At 44.9% G+C, this 23,955-nt stretch overlaps 1 long non-coding RNA gene across 1 annotated transcript in view; it reads right to left on the reverse strand.

Moving 5' to 3' along the window:
* The window catches only part of LOC137437301 (uncharacterized), a 30,485-nt gene extending 7,342 nt beyond the window's left edge, over positions 1–23,143 (reverse strand). Inside the window, exons 1-2 of the long non-coding RNA XR_010986447.2 lie at positions 22,749–23,143; positions 9,356–9,451 (exon numbers count right to left, since the gene is read on the reverse strand). This is a non-coding gene — a long non-coding RNA (uncharacterized LOC137437301). The remainder of the gene's footprint in view (positions 1–9,355; positions 9,452–22,748) is intronic.
* Between the last annotated feature and the right edge of the window lie 812 nt (positions 23,144–23,955).

Genomic DNA, 23,955 nt, shown 5'->3' on the forward strand with positions numbered 1-23,955 from the left:
CAAAACACATCTCTTCAAAAAAATTCGTGATTGTGTCACAAAGTTTCAAAAAGTTGTGGATTACTTTTAACAAAACCTGGTGGATGAGGTGGGCTCGGTGACACGAACAAGCCGATTTGATTTTGGTTCAGGTGTAACCTATCAATGGGATACAAAACATAAACTGTTCATGCAAACTTCACTAACACAGCAACTACTTTAAATTTTTAAAATAACGAAATCTGTGAAACTATATTTCAGTAAAGTTAGTGTTAAATATAGTCAACCACAGTACATGAAATTGCAACCGCAGCTCCCTAGCGACAACAATGCAAATCCATAGGGCCTACGGCTTAGGTCATTCCCTTACCTCCACTCCTCACTAATCTCAACCTGAATTCCTCACTTACCCCCTTCCTCCTCCTCTCTTTCCCACAATACACCACGCATATCAAAGGGCGGTTTATCTTCTGTTGCAGACGCTATAACGTCTGACACTCTTCTAGAATGCAGGCGTCACCATGCACCTGTTTCACCACACGCCTTTCCCATGATGCACCTGTTTCACTATGCCCTGTTCCCACTATGCACCTGTTTGACCACACCACATTCGTGTGATGTACCCGTTTGACCCCATTCCTTCCCCACGATGCACCTGTTTGACCCCATGCCTTCCCCACGATGCACCTGTTTGACCCCATGCCTTCCCCACGATGCACCTGTTTCACCCCATGCCTTCCCCACGATGCACCTGTTTGACCCCATGCCTTCCTCACAATGTACCTGTTTAATCCCATGCCTTCCCCACGATGCACCTGTTTGACCCCATGCCTTCCCCACGATGCACCTGTTTGACCCCATGCCTTCCCCACGATGCACCTGTTTGACCCCATGCCTTCCCCACGATGCACCGTTTGACCCCGCGCTTTCCCCACAATGCACGTTTGACCCCATGCCTTCCTCACAATGTACCTGTTTAATCCCATGCCTTCCCCACGATGCACCTGTTTGACCCCATGCCTTCCCCACGATACACCTGTTTGACCCCATGCCTTCCCCACGATGCACCTGTTTGACCCCATGCCTTCCCCACAATGGACCTGTTTGACCCCATGCCTTCCCCACGATGCACCTGTTTGACCCCACGCCTTCCCCACAATGGACCTGTTTGACCCCATGCCTTCCCCACAACGTACCTGTTTGACCCCGCGCCTTCCCCACGATGCACCGGTTTGACCCCACGCCTTCCCCACAATGGACCTGTTTGACCCCGAGCCTTCCCCACAATGGACGTTTGACCCCACGCCTTCCCCACAACGGACCTGTTTGACCCCGCGCCTTCCCCACGATGCACCTGTTTGACCACGCCCCTTCCCATGATGCACCTGTTTGACCACGCGCCTTCCCCACGATGCACCTGTTTGACCACGCCCCTTCCCGTGATGCCCATGTTTGACTCCATGCCTTCCCCACGATGCACCTGTTTGACTCCGCCCCTTCACATGATGCACCTGTTTGACCACGTGCCTTCCCCACGATGCACCTGTTTGACCACGCCCCTTCCCGTGATGCCCATGTTTGACTCCATGCCTTCCCCACGATGCACCTGTTTGACTCCGCCCCTTCCCCACAATGCACGTTTGACCACGCCCCTTCCCGTGATGCCCATGTTCGACCCCACGCCTTCCCCACGATGCACCTGTTTGACCATGCCTCTTCCCCACAATGCACCTGTTTGACCACGCCCCTTCCTGTGATGTCCATGTTTTACGACGTGCATTTCTCTCCTACTGGTGCATCCTCCATATTTAGTCTGCGCTAGAGAATTCGCACTGAATGGAACAAGCATTTTAGGGTCAATGAGACAAAAATAGGAAATTATGGGTTAAAAACACATTGAATGTAGCTGTAGGTACCCCTTTACAATCATTGATGTGCATCTTTCCTCCGGACAAAAGTCTACCTGATGGACACAGACCGTTTCTCAGTCAGAACTTCCCCTTGTTAAAAGCTTTAGCTCCTTTTAGCAGCCGGACGAACTTGGTTTTATATGCTTTGTTTCTATTTTTTCACATTTCTCTTTACTCATTTTATCGGCAATTGAACCTCTTCTTCTTCCTCTCCATTAAAGGCCACAATGATTCCCACGTTATTGTGGACTTGGCTGGTGGGAGAGTCGAAGGCTTGGCCCAAGTCTTGCATGAACCGGTTGGACAGGTATAACATTCGACTAAGGTTTGGGGCAGGATATGTAATCTGTTCAGTGTACAGGTGATAGCTCGCCTACTCTTGGCGAAGGACACCGTGGGATCGTTAACGTCCACCAAGTCATGCCGACAGATGGGACACCCGGCTTAACGTCCATCCGAGGATCGGCACACACAACAATGAATCATCCTGCCGGTGAAACACCAGGTTGACGGTTTACAGCCAGGTCAGGATTCAAACACAGGTTAGACAGCTCAGAGGTGAGCGTACCTGACCACCTGTACGCCATCCTGCCAGCCAGGATCGAACCAATGGCATTTAAGTATTTATATTGATCCGTATGCAGAATGGAAATGAATCCACAACAGGCCCACAGTTAACGGGATTACACCGAGTGGAAGTAGTCGTCCCACGATCCTGGACGACCACAAACAAGGAAGAGGGCATTTGGGCCAACATTGCCGTGGTACACTCCCATGTTAACTTTCGCCACTGATAAAAATCAATGTTCTTGTCGGTTTACTAAAGTTTAAATCTTGATCGGGAGATCTGATTTGTATTGCATATACACAAAGGGAAGGAATGAAGGAAACAAAAAATGTGAAAAGGTATAGGCCGATTGAGGATCGTAGAGGGAGCGGAGGGGGTAGAGTCAGAGAATTTGAGCGATGGGGGGAGGGAGGGGAAGGAATGCAAAAGAAGGATGGAGAGGGTGAAATTGAGCTATTTTGCGTACATAATATGTCTATAGCCGTTCCGAATCTCCACCGAGTGTCTCTCTGCAAACTGGTAACCTGCAGATTCAGACCAGTCGAGGCAGAGGCTACACCTTGCTTAGACGAGTTCAACAAAGACAGATAGAACTAGAACGCCATCGGTCGAGTACCTATACCTCCGCCACGCTGAACAGTTTATGTTTTGTATCTACTGATATGCCTGATCTGGATGCAAACCTGAACCTGATCTGGATTCAAACCTGAACCTGATCTGGATTCAAACCTGAATCTGATCTGGATTCAAATTTGCTTGTTCTCGTCACCAAACCAACTCATCCACCAAGTTTCTTCCAAATCCGCACATAACTTTTTGAGATATCGTGCTCTAAGACAAACAGACAAACGGGGATGAAAACATAACCCGCGTTCACCCTCGGTGGTGAAGGTAATAATAATAATAATAATAATAATAATAATAATAACTAGAACTGCCACTTTAAAACTGCTGGCAGTGATGACCGGTTTACTCGCACCCACTTTTGATGCAACCCCACTGTTGATACAACCCCACTTTTGATACAACCCCACTTGTGATACAACCCCACTTTCATTGGACATGCTTTGACACAACCCCCTTGGATACAACCCCGACACACACACACACACACACACACACACCCCCCCTACCCCATCCCACACACACACACACACCCACACCCCTCCCACCACATGCCACCCTTCCAAACACACACACCCACACACACACACACACACACACACACACACACACACACACACACACACACACACACACACACACACACACACACACACACACACATCCCCCCTAACCCCACCCACACCCCTACCCCCAAACACACACATACACACACACAACCAACCCCCCCCCCCCCCCCCCACCTACACACAAACACACACACACATCCCTCCACCCCCCCACACACACACACATCCCCCCTACACACACACACGCTTATTTTTCAAGATAAGCAGGTTGCAAGGTCAGACATATATATGGTGGCGGCCATCTTGGATTTTGACGTGGCGACCCAATTTTCGATAGCGTTCTTCCTTGTGCCTAGATACACCCACACACCAAATTAGAAGTTGCTACTGTAACGAACTCAAGCAGACTCCATCGTGCCGGAAGCGGAAAGCGCGTTTATTGACGCGGTGATGATTCACTCGTGTCTGACGAATAAGCGCGTCCGATAAACCACAACAACAATGCAAATACAAGTCAGAATAATACGTTACATCCTCCTTTCTTTCAAGGAAGCCACTTTAAAGGAAACCAGCAAAGCAAATAACTCTATAAAGTACTTATTCGCTTATTTTTCAAGATATGCAGGTTGCAAGGTTCAGACATACATGGTGGCGGCCATCTTGGATTTTGCCGTGGCGACCCAATTTTCAATAGCTGGCGCATGCGCAGATGGGTTGCACTGCGATGCCACTGAAAAGCGACTGAGAAAACCGCGCATGCGCAGATCGCGGACATGATTCATTTCGATTTATATCTTTATCTAATTTCCGAAAAGACGTCTGAATTCGAAAATCGCGTGATGACGTCACGACGTAAATGCATTTCTTCATATAACTTCAGATCGGCTGGATGGATTGTGACGAAATAAACGGCATCGTGTAGGGCATTTATTTGCGCAAATTTCAAGACCAATTACGACCATGACAGCCATTTCCTTCTCGCACAGCACCTTACGTAATATGTGGATGGATGTTTGCATATGCGCAAATGGGCCATTGTATTTTCGTGTATTACGTACGCGCCTTGATGGGCTTACTTTCAGTGAAATACGATCGAGTTAAAAATAGTCAGAATTTGAGCAAATCTGTTTCATTCGTTTGTTAATATGCCTCAGCTATTGACAAAGCTGCAATTATAATTTTTTTTGCGGTTCAAATGACCGCGGGAGATCGCGTTATCGTGAGCACGTACTGGAAAGACAAAATGGTGTGTTTCTTCTTCTTTCAACAATAAAGACTTATAGCTTCGCGACCGTACATCCAATCATCTTGAAATTTTGCACACTTGTTACTCTTCATGACTTCTACTACAGTATGAAGTTTCACGTCGATCAATAAAACGATTCAAGAGATATCCATTTTTTTTTTAAAAATCGTTTAATTAACGATATCTGCCAAACCACGTGACCTATCGCAAATTCTAAAATGACATTTTAGTAGACTGACATGCTGAACAGACCTGTGAAGTTTCTCCTCGATTGGATCAAAAATGAGGGAGGAGCTAGGTTTTAAAGGTTCATGCTTAAAAACGTCATAACTCTGAAACCATGTGTCGGATGATGTCGCGCTCGCTGACTTTTTTGTTCGTCATGGGTATGCGATTCTGCTTGCAAAGTTTGGCCTCGATCTGTTCAGCCGTTGCAGAAAAAATAGATTTTCGTGTTTTCACGAAAAACAAGATGGCGGCCGAACCACATGACCTGCGACGTCATAATTACCATTAAAATATTCTACAGACCGAGTCCCTCCCATGGTGAAAATTTTTATCTCAATCGGCCCTATTATTGCAGAGAAAATGTTTTTTAAAGGAAATTAAAACTGAAAATGGCAAAAGCACTGGGAGATGTGGCCTGGCAGGACAAAATGGTGTGTTTGTTCCTCTTTCAACAATAAAGACTTTAGCTTCGCGACCGTACATCCAATCATCTTGAAATTTTGCACACTTGTTCCACCCGATGAGAGCTACATTGTATTAAAAATTCAAGTAAGTCGATCCATGCAGTGGTTCAAGAGTTACAAGCTTTTTAAAATTTAACTTCCATTATTTATTGCGGCCAAACCATGTGACTTAAAAAAACGTCTCAAGTAACGATTAAACATGCCCCCATGAGGAACATTTGTGTAAAGTTTCCACTCGATACCTCCACAAATTATGGAGGTGATTCCATTTCTAGTTTGAGATTTGAAAACGTCATAACTCTGAAACCACGTGTCGGATGACGTCGTGCTCGCTGACTTTTTTGTTTGTCATGGGTATCCGAATACGCATGCCAAGTTTGGGCTCGATCCGTTCAGCCGTTGCGGAGAAAAATGGTTTTTTGTGTTTTTTCACGGAAAACAAGATGGCGGCCGAACCATGTGACGTATGACTTCGAAAATTTTCGCATTCTGAGTTTTTTTTAACTAAGCATCTGGGGGAAAAATCTCTTTTTCGGGGGAGAAAAACTGTGTTTGACGAATTCTAACCTCTTAACGTTAGCATTTTTGATATACTCAATACACATGTTTTTTGTTCCCATTGCAGAGTTCTTTAGAATGAGCCATTCCTCAAATTTTTCCATTGAGCCGTTTCGGAGATACAGAGGGGCAAAGTTGAAGGTGTTTTACAAGATGGCGCCCATACCACGTGACCTATGACGTCATCATTAGCATTTAAAAATTCTACGAGCCTAGCCGATAATTTGATGAAAATTTTCTGTCAATCCGTCCAGCGGTTGCTGAGAAACTTAATTATGAAGTTTTCGGAGGTGCAAAATAGCGTGGAAGAATAATAATAAGAAAAACTCTAGCAGTAATAATAGGTTACTCTCCATTTCATGGAGAGTAAACCTAATAATAATAATAACTAGCCGAAACCCGTGGAACATCCACGGAAGGGAGGATGTGGTGTATAGATAGAGTGTACCATTATGGATGGCATAGGGGATTTGCTTGTCCGAGTAAGAGTTAGGAAGAAAGATGAGAATGAAGAGTGCGTATATGAACAACGATCGCCGACACCGGCACAAATGCATGCTCTGGATTGTCCACTCAGTGGACGGGTTGCTTTCGCCTTCGCCTGTCCAATCAGCGGACGGCTTGCTTCGCCTTCACCCAGCAGACGCCAATACGATGGCGTCGTATCGGCAGTTAATCGGATGCTTTTGGGCCCCAAAGTCGACTAATTCAGATTTTTCGAGTATGGCTGTACGTGATAAACAAAGAGCGCAGTTGGAAGAAATTATGGTAAACCCACCTGATGAGGTTAGCGTACACCGCGATCGACGACACCGGCACAAATGCATGCTCAGGATTGTCCACTCAGTGGACGGCTTGCTGTCGCCTTCAACTGTCCAATCAGCGGACGGCTTGCTTCGCCTTCACTCAGCAGACGCCAATAAGATGGTGTCGTATCGGCAGGTAATCGGATGCTTTTGGGCCCCAACGTCGGCTAATTCAGAATTTTCGAGTATGGCTGTACATGATAAACAAAGAGCGCGGTTCGTAGATCGTAAATCCATTAGTGCCGTGGGCATCGGGTCACTGGGTGCGGCGTAAAAGGGATAACAAAGTCGAGTCCTTACGCTATTATTATATAGATAATAATAATAATAATAATGTCGCGCAGACCCTTCCGGTTAAGACCAGGGACCGCGGATGGACCAGAATGGATTTACTGGAAGCGACAACCAATACGGATTGTGCTATCAAACGCGGGAAGAGAAGAAGGGAAGAGGAAGAAGCGGGAGCGCGTAACTGTGGAAGGGGAATGAACTCAAACGGGCACAAGATTTGAAGGGAATGGAAAATAATACAAGGGTTTATTAAAATAAAAGGTAGGGACAGGTAAACACGATACTAATTCTAATTCTAAATTGTGATCCCACACACCAGACTGCAGATACGAGACGAGGGAATGAGTTACCAAAGAAAGACGTTCGTCGTGTATTTGTGAAATGGTGCGTCCTTATCTGTCTTGTCGTCTTGCGTCTCCAAGCTCCAAAGCACCGAGCACCACGCGTCCAACGCCCTAAAAGCACCACGCGGCCCAAAGCGCTGCCAGCAATCTCCACACGAGGTCCACCGCGAGGAGAGACAGGAGAGAGAACAGCGTCTTGACGAGGAAAGCCACAGGGAGGAATGTGACTGCACCGCTAAGAGCCAAGTCCAAGTACAAGTCCAAGTGAGCTGCTGCTCCGAGCCATGCGCGTCCTTTTTATAACCTTCCCGGTGACGTCAATCATGGCGCGGTCCCCATTCAGCGTTGCGTAGCTTCCCACCAGCCACCGAACCTTCCAGTGACTTCACTCCAATCAACAACCTGCTTCTTAGTTGTGTCTTCGTGCCTCCCGCACTGGTTGGCTGGAGGTTCGCGCCTACCGCGCTGACCAATCATAGGCCTCCTGGGCATGTTGCGGTGCAAGTTCGTGATGCGACCGGCGGCAGCCATCATCGGTGGTGTCCTGGCCTGGTTTCCTGTCCGTTTTCTTCCAAAGTCATTGTCAGGGAAAGGAATTGAATTACTGTGTGCAATAAAGGGCCTGTCTAAGTGTTTACAGGTGTGCGTTGCCATAAGGGACAAAGGTTTGATTACCAGGTGTGACACACAAGGGCTGTTATCTTTAATCCCTATCACTACCTAGCACACGAACATCCTGGTATGTTCACAGGTATACTCCTTAACCGACAAACCGGACTAACCACACATAACTTATTACAGGTATATTCCCTATCGCGACAGACGAAGCATGTTACCTATACAGATCTACCTGACTCTAGATATTCCTCTACCCTCCCGACATAACAATAATAATAATAAAAATAATTGTACAGACTCGAAGACTTCACATAATGTCATCTTCATTGGTATCACTTCCACTTAAGATTATTTGTGGCTCTGGGTTCCATTGATGGGTTAAACAGGAATGAAACAGCTAAAAGGTGGCCAACAGTTTCAGACTGTTGGATTAGAACACTCAATGTGTGAAACAACAGTCGAAATAAGATAACAGTAATACTTAATAATAATAATAAATTACTATTAATAGTAATAATAATAAATCTATATTGTCCCATATTCAGGGAAATTATTCTTTGGTGACACCGTAAGTTAACCATCATTTAAACATAAAACACAAAAGGAATAAGAAAACGAAATAAAAAGTTATAAAATATAAAATAAATATAAAATATAAAATAAATATAAAATAAAATATGGAAGATGGACTAAACAACAAAATGGCTCGGAATTTGAATTTAGCATTGAATTGTACATGGTGCAAATGAATTTTTGAAAATGTTCTTCTTCATCCTTACATGAAAGCGTAAGTTGGTAGTTTTTTTAAAAGTCCGTTGAAGAAATGACTTTCATCGGTACACACCTGCACCGCCTTCCTTTTCAGTGCCCGCAAGTAAAGAGACTCTAGACTGGTTGAAGGCCGACGCACTTTAAATGCCAGTGTAATGACCTTTCTCAATCGTAACTTATTCTGCACATGAAGATAACTGCACCAGGAAATCAAATTAAATGACAAAACACTGATCAGTAAGGAATTGGTTAACATCCGCATCACACGAGAGCGAACACCAAATGAATGTAACTACGTGAATGAATGTATCAAATAATGTAACTTGTACAACGATCGATTTACCTTGCAAATTCCAGTCATCCAGGCAGCTTAACCCACCTCAACATCCCGTTATGGAATTGTGAGAAACTGGCAGCGTGCTTTCCCTGGAAATGTGGTGGCAGCAAAGACAGTGGGTGGAGGCTCATGGAGGACCTAGAACATAGAACGGATGAGGGCATAGCAGAAAGATAGAGGGGCACATTCGTGATCCTATAGCTCAGCTGGATTTATTTTATTTCAATCGTTATCACTTTTGAAGGTACATCATCACTTTTGATCATTTTAACAGGTGAAGCCGCTTCAATATTTGGCTAGAATAAGTAAGTACCTTTCTAAACCACCATGCTTAATTCTAAAGTGTAATTCCAAAGGGTTCTAAAGGGCAATTCTAGAGGGTTCTAATGGGTAATTCTCGGGGGGGTTCTAAAGGGTAATTCTAGAGGGTTCTAAAGGGCAATATTAGACGGTTATAAAGGGTAATATTAGAGGGTTTCAAAGGGTAATTCCAAAGGGTAATTCTAAAAGGTAATTCTAGAGGGTTCTAAAGGGTAATTCTAAAGGGTAATTCAAAAGGATTATTCTAAAGGGTGATTCCAAAGGATTATTGTAAAGGGTGATTCTAAAGGATTATTCTAAAGGGTGATTCCAAAGGATTATTGTAAAGGATTATTCTAAAGGGTAATTCTAAAGAGTGACTCCAAAAAGTAATTCTAAAAAGTTATTCTAAAGGGTGATTCTAAAGGGTTATATAGGGTAATTCTCATGGGTTTTATTTAAAAGCCAATTTTAATGCGTTCTAAATGGTAATTCTAATGGGTTTAAAAGAGTAATTCTAATGAGTTATAAATGGCAATTCTAAAGGATAATTTTAAAAGATAATATGAATGAATGAATGATCGTTTTAAGGCCATTTTCCCCGCTATAGCGAGGGTTAGCCCTGCGGGCCCCATGACAATCATGGTTCCCTGTTTGAGGCAATGTTTTTATGGCCGGATGCCCTTCCTGACGCCAACCCTTGGTCACGCTCTTACGATGCGCAGGGATACGGTGTACCTATTCTAAATCGGGGTACACACCGGGATCATTCATCCCAGCAAGCTGGTACTCAATTAGCCGACCTCGGAAGGATGACAAGCTGAGTCAACCCCCTGTAGTCTAGTAGGAAGACTAGGTCCCCCTGCACCCCCCGGAGATATACTTCTAATCAGTGTTTCTAGATTGGAAAAAATGTGTAGAAAATGACTAGCTATGGCCCCAAGCTGAAAAAATGTCCCACATACCATTTTTATGCAAATTACTGCTGCCATTATCAAAAAAACGATTTTTGACATATCTCAGCCAATATTGCAGATAATTGAAAAATGAAGGTGTCTAGACCCATGTTTTGAAGGGCATAGATCATGATAGAACTATTCATAACATGATTACATGTGTCTATGGTATACTAGTATGCTAATTAGTGCTTTATTTACAAAATAATCACAGTTTTACGAAATAATAGACTCATATTAAGGTCCGTCTACACAGACGTTTACACAGACGTATGCTACACAAACCTGGAGTAGTTGTGTCCGTCAAAGGCGAAGAAGATATCTGCCATCTCTCCGTTACACTTGTGAAACAGCTGGAGGTTGTTGGTCTTCACAGAGTGGAGGAGCATGAAGACAAGATGGCAGTGGGTAATGAACGACATCCAGAAGGCAGCTGTCTTCCCCAGGTGGCCCTTGCGCACCTTTTCCTCAAAGGCATGGTACTTTTTGATGAGGAGTAGAGTTGAGGGGTCTTTGAGGGCTTCATCGAGGTGCTCTCGGTTGCAAGACTGGGTCATTCTGAGAAGCACAGCAGGGTCAGAGATCATGATGTTCTCCTCCTCAGTGAATCTCTCCATCAACAGCCTCTCCATTGCCTCACACACTGTTTTGAGGCAAAAGAGGGACTTTGCGTAGGCCTTTCCACTGAGAACACCTTTGAGAGATCCACTTGTTACTAGTTGTGCCTCAAAGAGAATCTCTGCATATCCAGAACCACGCATCTTGTGTCCAGTGAGCATCCCGATGTAGTTCATGGATGTGTGGAAGGGTCCAATCGTTACTACATGACTAGCAAATTCATTTGGCCAGCGCCAGATGATGGGAAGGGCTTTCATGCAGACACCCAGATCAAATGTATTCAGGACCCATCTCTGACCCACCTCAGCAGTTGCTGCCTCGGAACGCTTCAGTAGCTCACGAACAACTGCGTTGTCTGTGATCGGTTGGTGGATAGGCGTGCAGTAGTCGACTGTTGATTTGCTGGGTGGGGGAGAACCAGTTGCAGAGGTGAAACCCCCTAGCCCAGGCACAGGCTGCAGGCCACAGCTTCCGATGTATCTGATGAAGAGCCAGATGTAGTACTCTTGCATCGTAGTGGCATAGACTGTGTCATTCTCTGCTGGCGGTGTGAATGATGAGCCTTCAGGGAACTTCGGGCCAACGCGAGTAAAGTGCAAGGGTGGGAGAGTTTTTGGTGTGTCGACCTTCAGGCTACGCTGTTGTGACCTATTGATGGTAGGTAGCATTCGGTCCTTGCTGCTCTCGAACCCGGGCTTGACCTCCTGCACCATGATTCCTCCAGCACTGTTTACAATGTTGCTGCCGTGCACACTGGTAGTGGTTTTATTCAAGTTGTCCCACTCACAGTGGAATACAAGGTTGCCCTCTCCTGTCACAATTTGTGGTGTACGATAAGTTGAGACTTCATCCAGGACCTTGGCGAGAGCAGTTTCCAACTCCAAGGCGAAATCGTAGCTCTCAGAGTGTCCAAGCCTGTGTAGTATTGTGGTGAGCTGTTTGCTTCGGAACAGGTGCCTTACAGTCACACAGAGGAGAATGTGCTTTGGTAACTTCCATTTTCCATCTGACACTGCACGGCACAGATCTTGTCCAATGGAGAAGACCAGACGCTTCACCTTTTCTGTCTCGATGCCCTCCTTGCCAGTCATTAGCACGCTGAGAAAGCGGACAAGGTCTGGAGGTAGGATGTCTTCAGGATTGAGCTCCATGTCTTCAGCTGTTGGTGGCCATGGTTGGTCTTTACACTCTCTGAAAGCCTGTAGAATACCCTGGCGAAGTTGGAGGGCAACATTTTGGTTCTTGTTTGTGCTTCCGAGTGTGAATGCTCGTGCGAGAGCATTGGAAACTGTTATGTTTGAGCTGTGCACAAGCCAGAAAGAAATGACATCACATTTGTCATGATCAACCTTCGTGAAGTGGATATGCTCCTTGATTGGGTCATTCTGTAGGCGTTTCAGTAGTTTCTCTGACCGATAATTTGAGTTCTCATATCCATTCAGTTTCAGTTCCTCGACATAGAGCAAGCGCAAGGAAGAAAGCTGTAGAACTTTATTCTGCTGGATGACCTGGGTTTGAATGTGTTCCAGTACTGAGTTGAATGCCTTTTCATGGGCGGCTGACATGCAAGCCTGCTCCTTTGGTGCTTCGGCTCTGTGAATCGCACGCTCATAGTTGTAGAATGCTGTGCGGAAAGCTTTAAAACATGACGGATGGTGTTTGGCCTCACATGCAAAGAGGTCTTTGTTTTTCACCTTTCGATGGAGTCGATAGAGACCCATTTTCTCAGCCCGTGTTTCGATTTGCTCCCATGCATTTTCTTTGTTTTTAAAGGATGGGAAGGTTGTAGGCCTCTCAGTATTGCGATGAGCATCTTTGGTCTCAACTTTCTCACAAAATATACACTCTGGCGGGAAGATGGGTTCAGCAGAACCTCCTGGTTTACGAGGAGAGTGATGCCATGATGAGGTTGATGGCCCTGGTTCTGTATCATCTCCCAGACGATGAAAGTGGCGGACAAAGTGCTTATAACACTTGCTGTGATATCCTACTCTTTCTAGGTCATCAGGAAGAGTTGCCGGGATCTGATCACATACTGATTGCATACGACATGGGGAGTCATGCGGTTGGTTGAGACGTCTATCCCGGATCTTTTGAAGCAGTTGCAGTTTTTCTGAAGCAGATCCTTTAATTTTACGGAGGGGCGTGAAATCCCCATGATCAGACATGGATGGTACATGAAGGATGCATGTAGGAGGAGAGCTTTGGGCTGCAGGTTCTACACTCCGTTTTCTTTTGGGCATGCTTGCTGTCGATGTCTACCATCACTGTTAAATGACAAATAAGAAATCACGAATGATGTTAAAAGTGCCTGTGAAAGGAGGCTCTGAGTTTTCAGTGAGGTAACAGAGGTTCTGAGTCATGTTCTACACTAGGGTACTTTTTAGCTGACTAAACCATGTTTAGTGGCATCAAAAGTGCTAATAGCTAAAACATCTAAATTCTTCCACACTAACGTTAGCTATCTAGGCCAATGAAACATTGTGCTAAGTTACTGTAGCTAGCTCAGCTGTCGTGCCTCTTTCTGGTTCAATTCATATACAGAAGTCAACAGATATGTCTCATGTTTGGCATTAACAAAAGTTTAAGTTACACCGACATTAGGAACATACTGTACATAGATGAGGCTAGCTTTAACGTTAGCTAACATGGTGCTAGCTGGCTCAGCTGTTATTCTGCCTGTTTATGATTTCATGCAGAAACTGAAGTCAAGAGTGTGAGTAACATTATAGTTAGCATCTTACCTGGCTAGATTGGAGGATGAATACCAAGAACAACACACAGATGGAATGGAAGACTGAACTTTCAACTGAGGTATTCAATAACATCAACGTTACCAATTGATACGAGCGCGCGACATTACCAATTGATACGAGCGCGCGAGCGCGCATGTTACATGGATGGAAATGTAAAATGGCAGCTATAGCAGCACTAATTTGGATCTCTAGTCTGTCATTTCTGCACTGTGATTGGATAACATAAAAAAATATGTTTGGGAGTTAACAGCAGGAGTTGGTAGATTTTACGTGGGCTGGGTGAGAAACCTTTAAATAAGCAAGTGAAAATCTCTCGCAATACAAAGTCAATGGTGGGAAGAAAAGTTGAGTGGTACCAATGTTACTGCCAATGTCCCGCCCCTATGCAAGACTCAGGAGCATCTTGTTGACATTTAACCTTGAAAATACCTGGGTTTAGACCCCTTATGTACCATGTTAAGTTATCTGCAGTATTAACGTATCCTTATCATTTGTAAAACTGATTATTTTGTAATTACAGCATTAATATGCATACTAGTATACCATAGACACATGTAATCATGTTATGAATAGTTCTATCATGATCTATGCCCTTCAAAACATGGGTCTAGACACCTTCATTTTTCAATTATCTGCAATATTGGCTGAGATATGTCAAAAATCGTTTTTTTGATAATGGCAGCAGTAATTTGCATAAAAATGGTATGTGGGACATTTTTTCAGCTTGGGGCCATAGCTAGTCATTTTCTACACATTTTTTCCAATCTAGAAACACTGATTAGAAGTATATCTCCGGGGGGTGCAGGGGGACCTAGTCTTCCTACTAGACTACTGGCGTTAATTCAGCGTTTGACCGGGGTTCGAACCCAGGATCCTAGGATTTTTTTTTTTAATGTAATTTTTTTTTTTTTTTTTCATTTTTATTAAAATTTATTATTATTATTATTTTATTTTATTTTTTTCAGGATAATTTAAAAAGATAATCCTCAAGGATAATGCTGAAGGACAATTCTAAAGGTTAATTCTGAATAACAATTTTAAATGATTGTTCTAAAAAGTAATTCTAAAGGATTATAATGGGTAACTCTAAAGGGGGATTATAAAAGGTTCTAAAGGGTAATTCTAATGGGTTTATTTATAGGCCACTTTAACACGTTCTAAAGGGTAATTATAATGGGTTTGAAAGGGTAATTCTAATGGGTTCTATTTAAAGGCCACTTTCAACATGTTCTGAAGGGTAATTCTAATGGGTTATAAAGGCAAATTATAATTGGTTTAAAAGGCTGATTTTAATGGGTTTAAAAGGTAATTCTAATGGGTTTAAAAAAGGCTGATTCTAATGGGTTCTAAAGGCTGATTCTAATTGAGTTCTAAAGGGTAATTCTAATGGGTTTGAAAGGGTAATTCTAATGGGTTTGAAAGGGTAATTCTAATGGGTTTTATTTAAAGGCCAATTTTAACGTGTTCTAAAGGGTAATTCTAATGGGTTTGAAAGGGTAATTCTAATGGGTTTTATTTAAAGGCCAATTTTAACGTGTTCTAAAGGGTAATTCTAATGGGTTTAAAAGGGTAATTCTAATGGGGTTAAAAGGTAATTCTAATGGGTTGTAAAGGCTAATTATTATTGGTTTAAATGGCTGATTCTAATGAGTTCTAAACACTGATTCAAATGGGTTTAAAACGTAATTCTGTGTTCAAAAGGCTGACACTAATGGGTTTAAAAGGTAATTCTATGAGGTTAAAAGGGTGATTCTAATGGAGTTAAAAGGTAATTCTAATGGGTTGTAAAGGCTAATTATTATTGGTTTAAATGGCTGATTCTAATGAGTTCTAAACACTGATTCAAATGGGTTTAAAACGTAATTCTGTGTTCAAAAGGCTGATACTAATGGGTTTAAAAGGTAATTCTATGAGGTTAAAAGGGTGATTCTAATGGGTTTAAAAGGTAATTCTAATGGGTTTAAAAGGCGGATTCTAATGGGTTCTAAAGGCTGATTTTAATTGAGTTCTAAAGGGTAATTCTAATGGGTTTGAAAGGGTAATTCTAATGGATTTGAAAGGGTAATTCTAATGGGTTTTATTTAAAGGCCAATTTTAACGTGTTCTAAAGGGTAATTCTAATGGGTTTAAAAGGGTAATTCTAATGGGGTTAAAGGTAATTCTAATGGGTTGTAAAGGCTAATTATTATTGGTTTAGATGGCTGATTCTAATGAGTTCTAAACGCTGATTCAAATGGGTTGAAAACGTAATTCTGTGTTCAAAAGGCTGATACTAATGGGTTTAAAAGGTAATTCTGAGGTTAAAAGGGTGATTCTCATGCATTTAAAAGGGTGATTCTCATGGGTTCTAAAGGTTGATCATAATGGGTTCGAAAGGCTCATTCTAATGGGTTTAAAAGGCTAATTCAAATGGGTTTAAAAGGCTAATTATAATTGGTTTAAAAGGCTAATTCTAATGGGTTCAAAAAGGGTAATCCAAAAGGGTTCTAAAGGCTAATTCTAATGGGATTAAAAGGGTGAATTTAAAGGGTTCTCAAGGCTAATTCTGATGGATTTAAAAGGATGATGGGTAATTCTAAAGGGTTCTAAAGACTAATTCTAATGGATTAAAAAGGGAAATTTTAATGGTTTAAAAGGGCAACCCATGAGGGTTCTGAAGGCTAATTCTAATGGGGTTAAAAGACTGATTCTATAGGGTTTAAAAGGCTGAATCTAATGGGTTTAAAAGGGTAATTATAATGGGTTTTATTTAAAGGCCACTTCAATGCATTCTAAAGGGTAATTCTTGTGGGTTTTATTTGACGGCCACGTTTAACGTGTTCTAAAGGGTAATTCTAATATGTTTAAAAGGCTAATTATAATTGGTTTCAAAGGCCGATTCCAATGGGTCCTAAAGGCTGATTCTAATGGGTTCAAAAAGGGTAATTCTAATGGGTTTAAAAGGGTAATCCATAAGGGTTCTAAAGGCTAATTATAATGAGATTAAAAGGGTGAATTTAAAGGGTTCTAAAGGCTAATTCTGATGGGTTTAAAAGGGTGATTCCAATGGGTTCTAAAGTGTGATTCTAATGGTTTTAAAAGGTAATTCTAAAGGGTTCTAAAGGGTAATTCTAATGGGTTTAAAAGGGCGATTCTAATGCGTTTAAAAGGGTGATTCCAATGAGTTCTAAAGGCTAATTCTAATGGATTTAAAAGGATGATGGGTAATTCTAAAGGGTTCTAAAGACTAATTCTAATGGATTAAAAAAGGTAATTCTAATGGGTTTAAAAGGGTAACCCATAAGGGTTCTAAAGGGTAATTATAATTGGTTTAAAAGGCCGATTCCAATGGGTTTTGAAGGCTGATTCCAATGGATATAAAACGTAATTCTAATGGGTTTAAAAGGCTGATTCTAATGGGTTTAAAAGGTCATTCTAATGGGTTTAACCCTTGGAGTGCGGGATTTTTTTTGGGATAAAAATACCCCCGGTACGGGATCAATTTGGCATTTTGGTACGGGAATGCAACCACGAACTGACGATCTATTTATAGGTTTCGTCGATGACGTGTAGTAACATCATCCGTACACAAAACTTTTTCGTGGGTTGCGGCACTTGACATCATCCGTACTCAAAGGGTTAAAAGGTAATTCTAATGGGTTTAAAAGGGCGATTCTAATAGGTTCTAAAGGGTAATTCTAATGGGTTTAAAAGGTAATTATAATGGGGTTAAAAGGCTAATTCGAATGGGTTCTAAAGGCTAATTATAATGGGTTTAAAAGGGTGATTCGAATGGGTTCTAAAGGCTAATTATAATGGGTTTAAAAGGGTGATTCTAATGGGTTTAAATGGTAATTCTAATGGGTTCTAAAGGCTAATTATAATGGGGTTAAAAGGGTGATTCTGGCTAACCCCCGCTCTAGCAGGGAAAATGGCCTTAAAATGCCTGTTGTTGTTGTTTGTTGTTTAAAAGGGTGATTCTAATGGGTTTAAAAGTGATTCTAATCGGTTCTAAAGGCCAATTCTAATGGGTTTGAAAGGGTGATTCCAATGGGTTCAAAAGCCTAATTCTAATGGGTCTAAAAGGGTGATTCTAATGGGTTATAATGGGTAATTCTAATGGGTTTAAAAGGCTAATTGTAAAGGGTTCTAAAAGTTAATTCTAATGTGTTTAAAAGGGTAATTCTCATGTGTTTAAAAGGCTAATTCCATTAGGTTTAAAAGGTTAATTCTAAAGGGTTCTAAATTCTAATGGGTTTAAAAGGGTGATTTTAATGGGCTTATATGGTAATTCTAATGGGTTCTAAAGGCTAATTCTAATGTGTTTAAAAGGGTCATTCAAATGTGTTTAAACAGGTAATTCTAATGTGTTTAAAAGGGTCATTCAAATGTGTTTAAACAGGTAATTCTAATGTGTTTAAAGGGTCATTCAAATGTGTTTAAACAGGTAATTCTAATGTGTTTAAAAGGGTAATTCTAATGTGTTTAAAAGGGTAGTTTTAATGTGTTTAAAAGGGTAATTCTAACGTGTTTAAAAGGGTAGTTTTAATGTGTTTAAAAGGGTAATTCTAATGTGTTTAAAAGGGTAATTCTAATGTGTTTAAAAGGGTAATTCTAATGTGTTTAAAAGGGTAATTCTAATGTGTTTAAAAGGGTAGTTTTAATGTGTTTAAAAGGGTAATTCTAATGTGTTTAAAAGGGTAATTCTAATGTGTTTAAAAGGGTAATTTTAATGGGTTTAAAAGGCTCATTGTAAGGCGTTCTAAAGGGTGATTCTAATGGGTTTAAGAGGGTGATTCTAGTGGGTTTAAATAGTAATTCTGATGGGTTTAAAAGGGTGATTCTAAAGGCTAATTGTGTGTTTAAAAGGGTCATTCTAATGTGTTTAAAAGGGTAATTCTAATGTTTTTAAAAGGGTAACTTTAATGGGTTTAAAAGGCTCATTGTAAGGCGTTCTAAAGGGTGATTCTAATGGGTTTAAGAGGGTGATTCTAGTGGGTTTAAATAGTAATTCTGATGGGTTTAAAAGGGTGATTCTAAAGGCTAATTGTGTGTTTAAAAGGGTCATTCTAATGTGTTTAAAAGGGTAATTCTAATGTTTTTAAAAGGGTAATTTTAATGGGTTTAAAAGGCTCATTGTAAGGCGTTCTAAAGGGTGATTCTAATGGGTTTAAGAGGGTGATTCTAGTGGGTTTAAATAGTAATTCTGATGGGTTTAAAAGGGTGATTCTAAAGGCTAATTGTGTGTTTAAAAGGGTCATTCTAATGTGTTGAAAAGGGTGATTCTAATGGGTTTAAATGGGTGATTCTAATGGGTTTAAAAGGGTGATTCTAATGGGTTTAAAAGGGTAATTCGAATGCGTTTAAAAGGGTGATTCTAATGGGTTTAAAAGGGTGATTCTAATGGGTTTAAAAGGGTAATTCTAATGGGTGTAAAAGGTAATTCGAATGGGTTCTAAAGGCTAATTGTGTGTTTAAAAGGGTCATTCTGATGTGTTTAAAGGGTAATTCTAATGGGTTTAAAAGGGTGATTCTAATGGATTTAAAAGGTAATTCGAATGGGTTCTAAAGGCTAATTGTGTGTTTAAAAGGGTCATTCTGATGTGTTTAAAGGGTAATTCTAATGGGTTTAAAAGGCTAATTCTAATGGGTTTAAAAGGCTAATTCGAATGGGTTCTAAAGGCTAATTATAATGGGTTTAAAAGGGTGATTCTAATGGGTTTAAATGGTAATTCTAATGGGTTCTAAAGGCTAATTATAGTGGGTTTAAAAGGGGGCTTTTAAAGGATTGTAAGGGGTATTTATAAAGGGTTCTAAAGGCCCTACTGCCAACCTGTACCGCTTCCTTCGGACACGGATGCCAGTTTCTGAGGTTGTGCAGTATTACCGCAGCTATTACACCAACTTGGAGCTTGGACTTTTGTAGTGACGTTATGTCTCGTAGAATTGGTCGAATCAAATGTATTTAAAATCTGTAGATCATGGCCCATAGATAGGCGGTCTGTGGAGTTGTGTTCCCATATTATGGTGGCCAAAGGTCATGATTAAGTGTAGCGTAGTAATTGAGCTTGGGGTACACATAGATCATCAAGACTATGGATAACATCGAGGAAATCAAGGGGTGGAGTCGATCAGCTAGCATCAAACAAGGCTACCGCACATCATGCGAGCCCAGGTGGATCCAAATGCGCAATCGTGCACATCCTGCGAGCCCAGGTGGATCCAAATGCGCACTCGTGCACATCCTGCGAGCCCAGGTGGATCCAAGTGCGCACTCGTGCACATCCTGCGAGCCCAGGTGGATCCAAATGCGCACTCGTGCACATCCTGCGAGCCCAGGTGGATCCAAATGCGCACTCGTGCACATCCTGCGAGCCCAGGTGGATCCAAATGCGCACTCGTGCACATCCTGCGAGCCCAGGTGGATCCAAATGCGCACTCGTGCACATCCTGCGAGCCCAGGTGGATCCAAATGCGCACTCGTGCACATCCTGCGAGCCCAGGTGGATCCAAATGCGCACTCGTACACATCCTGCGAGCCCAGGTGGATCCAAATGCGCACTCGTGCACATCCTGCGAGCCCAGGTGGATCCAAATGCGCACTCGTGCACATCCTGCGAGCCCAGGTGGATCCAAATGCGCACTCAGGTGGATCCAAATGCGCACTCAGGTGGATCCAAATGCGCACTCGTGCACATCCTGCGAGCCCAGGTGGATCCAAATGCGTGCTCCCACATATCCTGCGAGTCCAGGTGGATCCAAATGCACGCTCCCCCACATCATGTGAGGCCAGGTGGATCCAAATGTGCGCTCCCGCCTCCCGCACATCCTGCGAGCCCAGGTGGATCCAAATGCATGCTCCCATATATCCTGCGAGCCCAGGTGGATCCAAATGCGAGCTCCCGCACATCCTGTGAGGCCAGGCTGGGTGGGTCCAAATGCATTCTCCCGCGCTTTCACAGCTCTCGGGCGGGCCTATGCATGCTCCCGAACCGAATCCACCCCCCTCCCCCCATTCGCCCTCCCGAACCCAATTCACCCCTCCCTATTCGCCCTCCCGAACCCAATCCATCCAATCCCCCATTCACCCTCCCAAACCCAATCCACCGCCCCCCATACCCAAACCACCGCCTCCTCCCCCCCCCCCCCCAATTCACCCTCCCAAACTCAATCCACACCCTCCCGAACCCAATCCACCCCCCCTCCCCACCTCCCCACCTCCCATTCACCCTCCCGAACCCAATCCACCCCCCCTCCCCACCTCCCATTCACCCTCCCGAACCCAATTCATCCCCCCCTCCCCACCTCCCATTCACCCTCCCGAACCCAATCCACCCCCCCACCTCCCATTCACCCTCCCGAACCCAATCCACCCCCCCACCTCCCATTCACCCTCCCGAACCCAATCCACCCCCCCTCCCCACCTCCCATTCACCCTCCAGAACCCAATTCATCCCCCCCTCCACCTCCCATTCACCCTCCTCTCCCATTCACCCTCCCGAACCCAATCCACCCCCCCCCCCACCCGCCCTCCCGAACCCAATCCACCCCCCCCCCCACCCGCCCTCCCGAACCCAATCCAACCCACCCCCCCCCCCCCCATTCACCCTCCCGAACCCAATCCACCCCCCCCCCCCCACCTCCCATTCACCCTCCCTCCACCCCCGAGCCCATGTGGGCTTACACCTTGCACTCCTGTGATCCTGCGGGAGGGGCGGGTAGGGGGGTCCACGTGCATTTCCGTATGGTCCACACCGCACTCCTCATGAATGGCCTGGCCGATCCATACGCACCTCCGCCGCCCCCGCCCCCGCCGCCACGCGCATTCGTACTTCCCGCTCCTCGTGGATCCTCAAGCCTCCCCTCGCGATCACAAGAGGGTGCACGCGCTCCCCAGCATTCCCGGGCGATTCCATGCACGATCCTGCACCCTCCGTTCGCGATCCCGGGCGTGTCCGATACGCACACTCACCCGCGCACACTACCCCGCGCCCCACCTCCCGCACGGGCCCGGGCGGGTCCATGCGCCGCTCATTAAACTTTAACGGCCACTCCCGGGCAGCGCCTCGCGTTTCGCACTCGCAACGAGAGCAGGCGCTTGGAGCTTTTCCCGCCAAATAGCCGCCAGATTCCTCGGTTCCCACGGCCCGAGGCGCGCGTGGCCGCCGATTTGGCGCGTTTTCCACCGGAGGCGATCAAATAGGTGGTATCACACCGACGTGATGATCTGCGGCTCGGGCAACAAAGCGGGCGCAACGATAAGGCAGACGGATCGGTCGGGAAGCGCCGTAAAAGGGTCGGGAACACGGAGGGGAATCGATAACCCGCTCCCAGCGACCGGCGCTCATTAGTTGCCGTCACCGATGATTATCCAATTATGGATTCCCGCCCCTAATCCCGAGGTGGGGGAGCTCGGCCTGGAGCTCGAGAGGCGGGTGTGTCGCGCGCGTGTCCTGCGGGGTTCACGTAGGAAAATAGAGGGTTGGGTTGGGTTGGGTTGGGGGGCGGAGGGGGCAAAGGGGGCAAAGGGCGGAGGTAACCGCACGAGACAATAAGCTAGACGGGGGAATATACAATCAAGAAGAAACGTCGCATTAAATGTGCAAAGACCGTTAATTGGCAATCTTACAGGAAATACAAATTAGTACGTAATAGAAAAACGGATTTGGAGGAAAAAAAAATTTGGGGTATTTTTGATCACATGGTTTTTTTTGGCGCTCATTTCCCCTTGGGGAATCAATTACCTCTCAGCGTTTGTCATTCAAAGCTGCCAACACAGGTATAAACAGGTACCGAGCAGTACTTTACAGCGGAGCGGAAACTCACCTGGTAATTGGGGTCGGCCTCAATCCCGGTGGGTCTTGTCTCCAAACACCGCCCTCGCTGCCATCCTTGCAGCACCCGCGTCTCTCTCCATGTCCCTCTGTCTCTCCTGGAGACCTGGGCTGTTATAGTCGCCCCGGGATGCGCATTAAGGAGCTTCGGGGCGGTAGTGGAGGAGGGAGGGAGTGGCACTGAAGAGCTACAGGGAAGGCAATGGTATAGGGGAGGGGGTGCAGGAGCAGATCGTGGTCACTGGAAGAAGAAGAAGAAGAATAGGAGGAAGAAGAGGCGGAGCCACCTCGCGATGCGTCTTCATCGCCGGAAACGACCATCGACTCGTCGTCCTGGCGACCAACGCTGCGAGCGGTCATTGTGCACCTTTGGTTGTCGCTACTGGGACCGGATCGTTGCCGGGCTGCTCTGCGCGTCTGATCGCGGTAACGATTCATTAAAAGAGAGGGAAGGGGGGCTTCGCTCTGGAGACCCCGTTAGACATCACAGTGTACCATTCACAAATAGGCCTACCTGTGCGAACGTCACCCGCTTCGTCGCCCGGTGTACCTGTATCTGCCAGTGCCCGGTTTTTAACGTCGTCCCGCGATGTCGGCCGTTCTGCTCATCGCGTTAATTTTATTATTTATACACATCGAATAATGCACCGAGACAAAGGGGTCACGCGCTGCGCGCTCCCTCCGTGACGTCACAATGTCATATTCAAGTGCAACAATATGGATGTGAACAGGAGCGCGTTGGTGATCCTCCGTCTGCCTCCACGTCGTCGTCTTGTTAACAAACCCCAGCCGACGTCTCTCACTACTGAAGCTCCGCCCGCACCCCCCACACCCCCCTTTTGACCCCGTTCCGCCCCCCACCCACCGCAACCCCCGCCATCGGACGTAGACAGAGAGATTCGAGGTGGACCCCGCAATGCCTCCCCCCCGATACCGACGGACGACGTGGACCCCGCCCCGCCCCCTGATGCCGACGGACGACGTGGACCCCACACTGCCCCCCTGATACTGACGGACGACGTGGACCCCGCACTGCCCCCCTGATACCGACGGACGACGTGGACCCTGCACTACCCCCCAATACCGATGGACGACGTGGACCCCGCACTGCCCCCCGATACTGACTGACAACGTGGACGCCGCACTGCCCCCCCCCCCCCCCGATACCGGCAGACGACGTGGACCCCACACTACCCCCC

Source organism: Myxine glutinosa, chromosome 12 (genome assembly GCF_964187855.1).
Source record: "Myxine glutinosa chromosome 12, kmMyxGlut1.1, whole genome shotgun sequence".
Taxonomy (NCBI): domain Eukaryota; kingdom Metazoa; phylum Chordata; class Myxini; order Myxiniformes; family Myxinidae; genus Myxine; species Myxine glutinosa.